General features: G+C 47.4%; 1 protein-coding gene across 36 annotated transcripts in view; it reads right to left on the bottom strand.

Moving 5' to 3' along the window:
• The window catches only part of MRPL27 (mitochondrial ribosomal protein L27), a 464,439-nt gene that overhangs the window by 32,048 nt on the left and 420,272 nt on the right, over nt 1-12,119 (bottom strand). The window contains exon 1 of one of the 36 annotated variants that reach the window (XM_050765144.1): nt 7,955-7,958. The exons of the other annotated variants lie outside the window; for them this stretch is intronic. The gene's annotated coding sequence lies outside the window, so the exon portion shown is untranslated. Of the gene's footprint in view, nt 1-7,954; nt 7,959-12,119 lie in introns of those variants that run through there. 36 annotated transcript variants of the gene reach the window in all.

The raw sequence follows: 12,119 nt of genomic DNA, 5'->3' as shown, positions 1-12,119 counted from the left end.
AGATTTAATAGAGTGAAAACAGAGCTCCCATAAAATGGGAGGGGACCCAAAGGGGGTTGCCATTGCTGACTTGAATGCCTGGGTTTATATCCCTATCATTGTCCCTCCTCCTGTGCTCTCAGGCGATAGGTGATTGACTATTTCTTTACCTCCTGTTTTTGCTTAATTAACATTTTAGTGAGCTCTCTTTACTACCTGATTGATCGGGTGTGAGCTAAATTGCAGGCCCCGTGTTTAAAGATGGATGCAGTCACCTTCCCAGCTAGGCTTAGGGATTCTTAGTTGGCTTAGGAAATCCAGCTAGTCCTGTCTCTCAGTCCCCCCTTACAACAGGAAAATCCAAGTGCTGTTGAGGAGGTTGGCTGATGACTGCTCTAACTGCTTCCTGCTGAACTGAGGCGTAGTAGGGGTCATGCAGCTGAGATTTCCTCGGGAGGGGTGCCTTCGATGTCACCAACATCAGAGCATGGATTAGCAGGCTGGTCCAGGGGTCCGCAGTAGATCTTAGTCATGGACTGCATCGGAGGCTCCATTTGAAGAACCATTTGTAGTTTTACAGCTTCGATTCTGGAAGAAACAAACTTAACAAGGAGGTTAAAGATACAGGGATTGAAATGTATGGCCTGTAGTGCAGGGGATTATTTCTTTGGCACACTTCATAGGCCCTGACAATCTGCTTGATAGTTTTGAAAAACTCTGGTCCAGTAAATAATAATTTGGCAGCCGGGCGTGGTGGCTCACGCCTGTAATCCCAGCACTTTGGGAGGCCGAGGTGGGCGGATCACAAGGTCAGGAGATCGAGACCATGGTGAAACCCCATCTCTACTAAAAATATAAAAAATTAGCCGGGCGCAGGGGCGGGCGCCTGTAGTCCCAGCTACTCGGGAGGCTGAGGCAGGATTATGGCGTGAACCCGGGAGGCGGAGCTTGCAGTGAGCCGAGATTGCGCCACTGCACTCCAGCCTGGGCGACAGAGCGAGACTCCGTCTCAAAAAAAAAAAAAAAAAATAATAATAATAATAATAATAATAATTTGGCAATCTGATGGGTGCTATCAATACCTAAGTGAAAGGTTTGGTGAAGGGTTTTAAGTAATTTCCATTGGTTAGCTGCAGGCAAAAGTATTTTTCCTTCTCTGGTGGCTAGCCATTCTGAGGGGAGGAAACTATGTCCTCGTGAGGTTCCCCATTCTATTTCTCCTGCTGAGTACTGGGGCTTGTTTCCCGGAGGGGATTACCCCATACTAGGGGTTCTTCTATAAGCATTTCTAATGGAGGGTCCTGCCTTGCGGCTCTTTTGGCTTCAATATCTGATTGGCGATTCCCTTCTATTTCTTCTTTCCTTTCTTTTCTGATGACCCGGCAGTGTAAGACTGCCACCTCTTTAGGTTTCTGTATAGCCAATAATAATCTCCTGATGGCTTCCTGATGTTTGATAGGTGTTCCCTCGGAAGTTAGGAATTCCCTTTCTCTCTGTATTGTTGCATGGGCATGGAGGACTAGGTAAGCATACTTTGAGTCTGTATATACATTTATCCTTTTTCCTTCTAATTCTAGTGTATAGTGGCCCCTGCTTTTGCTAGAATGTCTCTCCCTAACAAGGGAGTGGGGCTTTCAGGCATAATTAGAAAAGCATGTGAAAAGGGTAAAGTTCCCCAGTCGCAGCTTAGTGACTGGGAGAAGTATCTAGTGACTGGCTGTCCTAGGACCCCTTGGATAGTGATACATCTGGAGGACAGTTGTCCGGGACAGGAGAGTGAGACTGAGAAGGTCGTGCCAGTGTCCAGGAGACAGTTAACCTCCTGGCCCTCAATGGTCAAGCATGGGGCTCTGTGACGGTGACGGCATGGGCTGGCACTTGCCCTGGGCACCCTCAGTCCTGCTGCTGGATCCATCTGGTTAGTGGCTTCTGACTCAGAGGACCTTCATCCCCTGGAGCAGTGGGCCTTCCAGTGATTCCCTTGACATAAGGGGCATCAACAGGAGGCAGCTTATTTCTATTCGGACGATCTTTTTAAAAATGTCCTTGGCCAGGCGTGGTGGCTCACGCCTGTAATCCCAGCACTTTGGGAGGCCGAGGCGGGTGGATCATGAGATCAGGAGATCGAGACCATCCTGGCTAACACAGTAAAACCACGTCTCTACTAAAAAACACAAAAAATTAGCCGGGCGTAGTGGTGGGTGCCTGTGGTCCCAGCTACTCAGGAGGCTGAGGCAGGAGAATGGCGTGAACCCGGGAGGCGGAGCTTGCAGTGAGCCAAGATCGTGCCACTGCACTCCAGCACTCCAGCCCGGGCGACAGAGCAAGACTCTGTCTCAAAAAAAAAAAAAAAAAAAAAAAAAGGTGTCCTTGTAGGCCGTACTGGAAGCAAGCCCTATTAGGCATTCGATTTGCCCAGCCTTTCCATGTTCTAGAGCCCTCAAGGTCTGCTTGCCTGAGGGCCATGACTAAAGCGGTGGCCTTTTTCTTATCTCATTTGTCCTGTTCTGCCTGTTCCTCCTGATCTCTACTATAAAAAACTGAGGTTGCCAAATTCAAGTAGGGTTTCTAAGTTTTGCTCCAGAACTAAGGCGGACTTTTGAAGTTTTTTTTTAATGTCTGCAGCTGACTGAGTGATAAACTTATCAAGATTAGTTGGCCTTCAGTAGAGTCAGGTGACAGGGAGGTATGCTTCCTCAATGCCTCCCTTAATCTCTCCAGAAAGGCAGTAGGATTTTCTTCCTTTCCCTGTGTTATAGTGGACATCACTGAATAATTTATAGGCTTCTTCCTAGTTTTCCTTAGTCCTTCTAGCACGCAAGTTAGTAAATGTCTGCGGCACCAATCTCCATGTTCTGATTCTGCATCCCAGTGAGGGTCTACACTGGGAACTGCCTGCTGGCCTGTGGGGAATTGTTCTCTTTCCTCTTGTCATCCTATCATTGACCTGACTCAGATACCAGAGATCACCAAACTCTCAGGCTGCAGTTATGGCGACACTTCTCTCATTTGGGATTAGTGTCTGATCTAGCAGTAACATTATATCTCTCCATGTCAGATCAAAGGATTGTCCTAATCCTTGTAAAACATCAATATAGCCATCAGGGTTATGTGAGAGTTTACCTAGGTCTGTTTTTTGTTTTTGTTTTTGTTTTTGAGATGGACGCTCACTCTGTTGCCCAGGGTGGAGTGAAGCGGTTCGATCTTGGCTCACTGCAAGCTCCGCCTCCAGGGTTCACGCCATTCTCCTGCCTCAGCCTCCGGAGTAGCTGGAATTACAGGTGCCCGCCACCATGCCTGGCTAATTTTTGTGTGTGCGTGTTTTTAGTAGAGACGGAGTTTCAACCTGTTAGCCAGGATGGTCTCGATCTCCTGACCTCGTGATCTGCCCGCCTCAGCCTCCCAAAGTTCTAGGACCACAGGAGTGAGCCACCGCGCCCAGCCTTACCTAGGTCTATTTTAATTTGCTTCAAGTCTGACAGGGAAAAAGGTACATACACTCTGGGCCGAATTCTCCAGAATACATCTTAGGGGCATTTTTGCCTTGGGGGTAATGTTTCCTATCTGAAAAGAAAACATAGGGATGCCAGCACCCCTAGTCATTTTCTGATGAGCATTAGTCCTACAGCGTCCTCTATGGTCCTAATGCTTATTCCTTTCCAAGGTGCTTCACCACCCATGGACCTCTGCTTATCGGATTAGTTACGATCACTGATGTAGCAGTCCTGCACCCCTTTTCTCGCCTTTCTTGACCACAAAAGGGTCTGGGCTGCTGGATTCTAGTCCTTTACCAGCGTGCCCAACATTGCCTTTGTGCTCAGAGGCAAGTTCTAGAGCTGGGCTGGGTTCCTGAGTATTTCGTAACAACCCAGCTGCCCCATCAAGATGCATTCCCATAAACAACAGTTCTTACGCAAATTCGCTTCAGAGAGGGTGTCGGTAACCTTTTGAGTCAGGATTGAGATAGAGTCTTTTCGATTCTGTAAATACTTTAAGGCTTGGCTGAGGGCAAACAGCTCCCACATTTGAGCAGACCAGTTAGGCAATTCTTCTAACTCTGCTTCCACAAGAGTCTCCTTGTCAATTACTGAATACCCATTGTGTTTTTCCTCAATCCTGGGAGGAGCCATCATCTATAGTTCTGTTCTGAAGGGAGTTCCTCCTAGGTCTGGTCAGAACTTTGTATGGTAAATAAAATTTAAATCCCCTGTTAGGAAATCTGCTGGGTTAAGGGAATTTTCAGTGGTTAATGTTAAATCACCTTTTTCTAACAGAATAGCCCCATACTTATAAGATTTTTGAGTTAGTAAGCCACCTTTTTGCTTTTTTGACTTAGAATCATTCTGAACTGGTGAGGTGTGCTCACAATGAGGTTTCCTCTAAAAGTTACTTTTCTAGGCTGGGCGCAGTGGCTCACGCCTGTAATCCCAGCACTTTGGGAGGCCAAGACGGGTGGATCATGAGGTCAGGAGATCGAGACCATCCTGCCCAACAAGGTGAAACTCGGTCTCTACTAAAAATACAAAAAAAAATTAGCCGGGCCTGGTGGCAGGCGCCTGTTAGTCCCAGCTACTCAGGGGGCTGAGGCAGGAGAATGGCGTGAACCCGGGAGGCAGAGCTTGCAGTGAGCCGAGATCACGCCACTGGACTCCAGCGTGGGTGACAGAGCAAGACTCCGTCTCAAAAAAAAAAAAAAAGTTACTTTTCACTTTCTTCTGTTAGCAAAGCAGTTGCTGCTACAGATTGAATGCATTTGGGCCATTTGTGGGTTGCTGGGTTAAGGATTTTTGATAGGAAGGCTACTGTGGTCTCAGTGTTTTCAGGCTACGCCCTTGTTTACACTGACAACAAGGCAATATTGGAGTGTTATAGGGTCATAGAGAAGACCTTCAATTATCAATTATAGGTTTTAAATTCATCCTGGCTTTTAAAGGAATAGGGCACACTGTTTTTTCTTTACTACATTTATCTCTCTTTTTCTCTCTCTCCCTCTCTTTTTTCTCTCTATCTCTCTCTTCTCTCCTTGACTTGCTCAATTCACTTCCATCTTGATCTATTATGTTATTGTTAGAACTGATGACCCAGTTCCAGTTGTTAAAGTACTGGGTCATCAGTTCTAAGGCCCTGGCCAATGAGCCAAGGCTTGGAGATTGTATCACAGAGGGGTAAGATGGGTAGAAATCAGGGGAGGAGAGCATCTCACACAATGGAAGAGCAATCCTCCTAGCCATTTATAAACTTGGGGCCCTGGCAAGGGTGGTGGGGAACAGGTCCCACATAACTGCCCATGTAGAAAGCTGTATGCCTCAATTGGGAGGGACACCAGGGACAAGACTCCCTGGGTTCATAGCCTAGATGCCTAAGGACACAGCATAGAGCTGCCTTAGATCCCTTTGGAGATACAACCTGCTCTAATACTTGGGAGAGGAAGTGAAAGTCTGAAGCATCAGTACCTAGGAGGCAGGGATCAGAGGAAGTAGATTCAGAGGTAAGGAGAATTTTGGGGCTACACTTTTAAGAAAGTCATGCTTGGGACCCAGGAGGTATGGGTCAGAAGGAAAGGTAGGGGTGCACGCATGGGTGACTGTTGAGTAGAGACTTCTGACTGAGCCATGATCTCAACTGGCTAACGTCGGGAGTTTGGGATGACGGCTTTCTGCCTCTAGTCAGCCCTCAGCTTCCCCAGGAAAATTGAAAGCAGAAGCTGGTTCCAGGCAGACCAACGCTCCCAACCCAGAAGGGTTGGGGGTTGTTAGAAAGCCCTTTCCCAGACAGCCTTATATCTGAGTCTTAGGTGAGGCGGCCACGCTAATCATTTTTAACTGGCCGACAGATGCCCAGTATTTTTCTCCAATTCTAAGGAAAGATAGGACAGAAGAGCAAGCAAAAGTGGTCCAATATTACTGCATTGGAGTTCCCTTCATGGTTGCCAATATCTTACTGAGGGTCCCTGTCCTTAGAGCTCCTAAGATGGTGGCAGGCCGCTTCCAAGATGGTGGCAAGCCTCTTGTTCTCTGACCTGGGGTTCTTGGCCTCACACATTCCAAGGAATGGAATCTTGGGCCATGCGGTGAGTGTTATAACTCTATTCAGCTTGATTAGGATTAACCCGGGCACTTAGCTGTGCAGGAACAATAGCAAGCCTTTAGCCCAATTGGGAGCGGCAATGGGTGCCTTGCTGGATCAGGAGCACAGCGGACACCCTGCTGGATTCGGAGGGTTGGAACAGTGGCAAACAACAGTGGTGGACGGCAAGCGAAAGCTCAGCTTAAGCCATAACAAACACGGACCAGAAGAGTGTGCAGTTGCAAGATTTAATAGAGTGAAAACAGAGCTCCCATAAAATGGGAGGGGACCCAAAGGGGGTTACCGTTGCCAGCTTGAATGCCTGGGTTTATATCCCAATCATTGTCCCTCCTCCTATGCTCTCAGGCGATAGATGATTGGCTATTTCTTTACCTCCTATTTTTGCCTACTTAGCATTTTAGTGAGCTCTCTTTACTACCTGATTGGTCAGGTGTGAGCTAAGTTGCAAGCCCCATGTTTAAAGGTGGATGCGGTCACCTCCCCAGTTAGGCTTCAGGATTCTTAGTCGGTCTAGGAAATCTAGCTGGTCCTGTCTCTCACAATGGTCTACTCCTTACTGAACAAATCCCCGCTGTGCACACCTCAACCCGTCCCCAGCAAGGCACTGTGCTGGGCTTCTGGGAAACAGACAAGGGCAATTGGATCATACATACATTAGCATTTGGCAATCTCTGAATCCTTGAGCATCCATTATCTTATTTTGATAATGTACATGAGGAGACAGTGAGGCACATTTTATTGTTCTGAAGAGACCAAAGCTCAGAGAGGAAAAGCCACTTGTTCGCAGCCACACCATTGGTTGAGGGGCAGACTTTTTTATTCCAAATCCTGTTTCTTTTCACTACACCCTATTTTTCCTACCACGAAGGCGCCTACAGTCCATGCAAATAATTATTATACAAGGTAAAAGGATAAGTGCCTGAATACATACAGATGAGATCTGTGCATGAATATGTAGGGCTGTGTGTGTGTGATAACATCAGGTTGACAGGTGCTAAAACATTCTTTGTGCCTCGGACTGTGCTTTACGTATATCAGGTCTTTTAACTTGGCCTTCACAACAGACTTATAAAGCAGATATTATAAGGCTGAGCTTTCGCTTGCCATCCACCACTGTCAGTTTTACAGGTAAAAACAGACATATGTCAGTTTTACAGGTGAAGTGATTGAGGTTCAAAAAGGTCAACTATTTAATGATAATCACAGCAGAAAAGTGAATGCATTCCAAGAAAGGTGGGTGCAAACCCAGCATGGTGGGGAGGAGGAGCCTATAGAGAAGAGAGAAATCAGAAAAGGCTCCATGGAGAAGGTGGCATTTAGGTTGGGCTTTGAAGGATGGGTCAGGTCCAGACAGGCAGCGATGCAGCCCAGGGAAGCAGAGAGGCAGAGCAAGGAACTGACGACAAGTCAGTTCACTTGGGGAAGATTTGTTTAAATCTCTTAGGCTAGAGCCCTGCAGCTTTGTGAGAAAGTGAAGCCTGTCATCTGTTGGCAGCCTTCTTCTTGGAAACAACAGGCTGGCCCTAGGCTGAACCCCCCCCCAAAACCAAATGCCACCTTGTGCTTGGATGTCTGAGGTTGTTCAGGGAGCTGCCAAATGGAACACAAGTACCAGTAGCAATTGAGAAGCCCAAGATCAAGACCAGGACAGGAGTCATCAGCTGCCTGAAAACCCTTGGGTGTCAGGCCAATGCAGCCACTGCTAACTCTGGGGCAATCTTGGCAACTTGTTACAGTACCAGCTTCTGTTCCTCCTTCCGTAAAACAGATATAATAGCCAGGAGCAGCAGCCCCTGCCTGTAATTCCAGCTACTTGGGAGGCTGAGGTAGGAGGATTGCCTGAGCCTAGGAGTTCGAGGCCAATCTAGGCAACATAGTGAGAGCCCACCCCCCCCACTCTAAATAAATAAATTTTTAAACATTGAAAAAATGAGCACAATAATATGAAGTAGTGCGTCAAGGATCCACAGAGAGACAGGTGAGAAAGAGCCAATAGCACCACGCAGCAGGAATCAACTTTTCTAAGGGCAGCTGAGTCCCTTTGTGCTTTGTCATCATAGTGGGAGGTGGGTTGAAAAAAAAAGGCAGTCCGGGCATGGTGGCTCACGTCTGTAATCCCAGCACTTTGAGAGGACAAGGCAAGCGGATCACCTGGGGCCAGGAGTCCAAGACCAGCCTGGCCAACATGGCAAAAACCCATCTCTACTTAAAAAAAATACAAAAATCAGGCTGGGCATGGTGGCTCACGCCTGTAATCCCAGCACTTTGGGAGGCCGAGGCAGGCGGATCACAAGATCAGGAGATCGAGACCATCCTGGCTAACATAGTAAAAACCCTGTCTCTACAAAAAATACAGAAAAATTAGCCAGGCGTGGCGGTGTGCGCCTGTAGTCCCAGCTGCTGGGGAGGCTGAGGCAGGAGAATGGTGTGAACCCAGGAGGCAGAGCTTGCAGTGAGCCGAGAGTGCGCCACTGCACTCCAGCCTAGGTGACAGAGCAAGACTCCATCTCAAAAAAAAAAAAAGAAAAAGAAAAAGAAAAAAAATTAGCTAGGTGTGGTGGTGGGCACCTGTAGTCCCAGTTACTCTACTCGGGAGGCTGAGGCAGAAGAATCGCTTGAACCCAGGAGGTGGATGCTGCAGTGAGCCAAGATCACACCACCACACTCCATCCAGCCTGGGCAACAGAGCAAGACTCCATCTCAAGAAAAAAAACAAAAAAACAACAAAAAAAAGCAGTCTCAGGCCTTGAGGACGTGAGCCCCCAAAGTATATTTTAATATTGATCTCTGTTTATACAGTTTACTTACTTACATAAATTTGCTTTCTTCAAGACAGAGTCTCTGTCTCCCAGGCTAGAATGCAGTGGCATGATCTCAGCTCATTGCGCCTCCACCTCCTGGGTTCCAGCAATTCTCCTGCTTCAGCCTCCCAAGTAGCTGGGATTACAGGTGTGTGCCACCACACCCAGCTAACTTTTGTATTTTTACTAGAGATGGGGTTTTGCCATGTTGACCAGGCTTGTCTTGAACTCCTGGCCTCAGGTGATTTGCCCATCTCAGCCTTCCAAGGTGCTGGGATTACAGATATAAGCCACCACGCCCGGCTATAAATTCTCCTTAAATACTTCCACATGTGGAAACATACACCATGTTCCTGTAAGTCAGCCCTTACCAAGGTAACCCTCAAATTGAAGGCAATTGCACATAGAAATCCCAAGATTTTTGTTTTGTTTTTGTTTTTAGACCTAAGTAAATATTCTCTTTGTTTGTTCGTTTGAGACAGGGTCTTGCTCTGTTGCCTAGCTGGAATGCAGTGGTGTGATCACAGCCCACTGGAGTCTCTACCTTCCAGTGCTCAAGTGATCCTCTCCACCTTAGCCTCCCTAGTAGCTGGGACCACAGGCATGGGCCACTGTACTTGGCTATTTTTTAATTTTTTGTGGACACGGGGTCTCCCTATGTTGCCCAGGCTGGTCTTGAACTCCTGGGCTCAAGAGATCCTTTCATCGCTACCTAGCAAAAGTGCTGGGATTATAGGCAGGCCACTGCGCCTGGCCTAATATTATCTTAAAATGCATATAGAGGGGCCGGGTGTGGTGGCTCATGCCTGTAATCCCAGTATTTTGGGAGGCTGAGGCGGGCAGATCACAAGGTCAAGAGATGGAGACCATCCTGGCCAACATGGTGAAACCCCGTCTCTACTAAAAATACAAAAATTAGTTGGGCATGGTGGCACGCGCCTGTAGTCCCAGCTACTCAGGAGGCTGAGGCAGGAGAATCATTTGAACCCAGGAGGCAGAGGCTGCAGTGAGCAGAGATCGCGCCACTGCACTCCAGCTTGGGCAAAAGAGCGAGACTCCGTCTCAAAAAAAAAAAAAAATGCATATAGAGGGGTGGCTCACGCCTGTAATCCCAGCACTTTGGGAGTCCGAGGCCGGTAGATCACGAGGTCAGGAGTCCAAGACCAGCCTGGCCAAGATGATGAAACTCCGTCTCTACTAAAAATACAAAAATTACCTGGGCTTGGTGGCAGGTACCTGTAATCCCAGCTACTCGGGAGGCTGAGGCAGAGAATTGCTTGAGCCAGGGAGGCGGAATTTGTAGTGAGCCGAGATTGTGCCGCTGCACTCCAGCATGGGCGACAGAGACTCTGTCTCAAAAAAAAAAAAAAAAAAAAAAAAAGCATATAGAGGGATATGACAACAATTGTACTTTTTAAATAAATATATTTTTTAAAAATGCTCATAGCGGGAAAAGTCAAGTTTACATGGCAAGAAAAATGTGCAAGAATCGCCATGAAGCTGGGCACAGTGACTCATGCCTGTAATTCCAGCACTATGGAAGGCCAAGGCTGGAGGGTTGCTTGAGCCCATGAGTTCAAGACCAGACTGGGCAACATAGGGATGGACACTCTGTCTCTACAAAAAGTACTAAAATTAGTCAGGCATAGTGGCCCACACTTATGGTCCCAGCTACTCAGGAAGCTGAGGGAGAAGGATCGCTTGAGCCCAGGAGGGTGAGGCTGCAGTGAGTCATGATTGCACCATTGCACTCCAGGGTGAGACCCTCCCACAACCAAACAAAACCAAAAAACAAACAAACAAACAAACAAACAAAAAACGCCGGGCACAGTGGCTCATGCCTGTAATCCCAGCACTTTGGGAGGCCAAGGTGGGTGGATCACCTGAGGTCTGAGGTCAGGAGTTGGAGAATAGTCTGGCCAACATGGCAAAACCCCGTCTCTACTAAAAACAAAACAAAACGAAACAAAATTAGCCAGGTGTGGTGGCACGTACCTGTAGTCCCAGTTATTCGGGAGGCTGAGGAAGGAGAATCGCTTGAACCCAGGAGGCGGAGGTTGCAGTGAGCCAAGATCGTGTCACTGCACTCCAGCCTGGGTGACAGAGCAAGCTCTGTCTCAGGAAAAAACCAAAAAAAAAAAAAAAAAAAAAAAAAAAAAAAGTCAACTCCATCAACAAGTGAGTTGTTGAAAACCTGAGAATGTATTTATACAATGGAACATTACTGTGGAAAATTACACAGCCATTAAAGAGAATGACTAGGAACTGTATGTATTGACCTGGAAAAAAAAGTTTATTGCATATGGTCAAGAAAAAAAATTCAAGTCATTGAGTACAGCACATGGCCTGATCTCATTTTTTAAAAACAGAATTTCATTTTGACATTATTTCAGATTTACAGAAAAGTTGCAAGAACAGAAAGAATTCCTGGAGCTGGGTGTGGTAGCTCACACCTGTAATCCCAGCACTTTGGGAAGCCAAGGCAGAAGAATCACTTGAGGCTAGGAGTTTGAGATCAACCTGGGCAACATGGCAAGACCCCATCTCTATTATAAAAATAAAATAAAAATAATTTGTGGGCCGGGTGCGGTGGCTCAAGCCTGTAATCCCAGCACTTTGCGAGGCCGAGACGGGCGGACCACAAGGTCAGAAGATCGAGACCATCCTGGCTAACACAGTGAAACCCCGTCTCTACTAAAAAAATACAAAAAACTAGCCAGGTGTGGCGGTGGGTGCCTGTAGTCCCAGCTACTCGGGAGGCTGAGGCAGGAGAATGGCGTAAACCCGGGAAGCGGAGCTTGCAGTGAGCTGAGATCCAGCCACTGCACTCCAGCCTGGGCGACAGAGTAAGACTCCGTCTCAGAAAAAAAATAATAATAATAATTTGTGTACTTTTTGTGTGTGTGTGTGACAGAGTCTTGCTCTGTCACCAAGGCTGGAGTGCAATGGTGCAATCTCAGCTCACTGTAACATCCGCCTTCCAGGTTCAAGCAATTCTCCTGCCTCAGCCTCCCCAGCAGCTGGAATTACAGGCGTGCACCACCACACCCAGCTAATTTTGTATTTTTAGTAGAGACGGGGTTTCTCCATGTTGGTCAGGCTGGTCTCGAACTCCTGACCTCAGGTGATCCACCCACGTCGGCCTCCCAAAGTACCAGGATTACAGACATGAGCCACCACAGCCAGCCCTTCTGTGCACTCTTTACCCAGATCTCCCATTTGCCATTTCACTACAGTTGCTTTATCCTTCTC

Source organism: Macaca thibetana, chromosome 16 (genome assembly GCF_024542745.1).
Source record: "Macaca thibetana thibetana isolate TM-01 chromosome 16, ASM2454274v1, whole genome shotgun sequence".
In the NCBI taxonomy this organism is placed as follows: Eukaryota; Metazoa; Chordata; class Mammalia; order Primates; family Cercopithecidae; genus Macaca; species Macaca thibetana.
The sequence above is the reverse complement of the archived record's forward strand: the minus strand, read 5'-3'. Positions and strand labels throughout refer to the sequence as shown.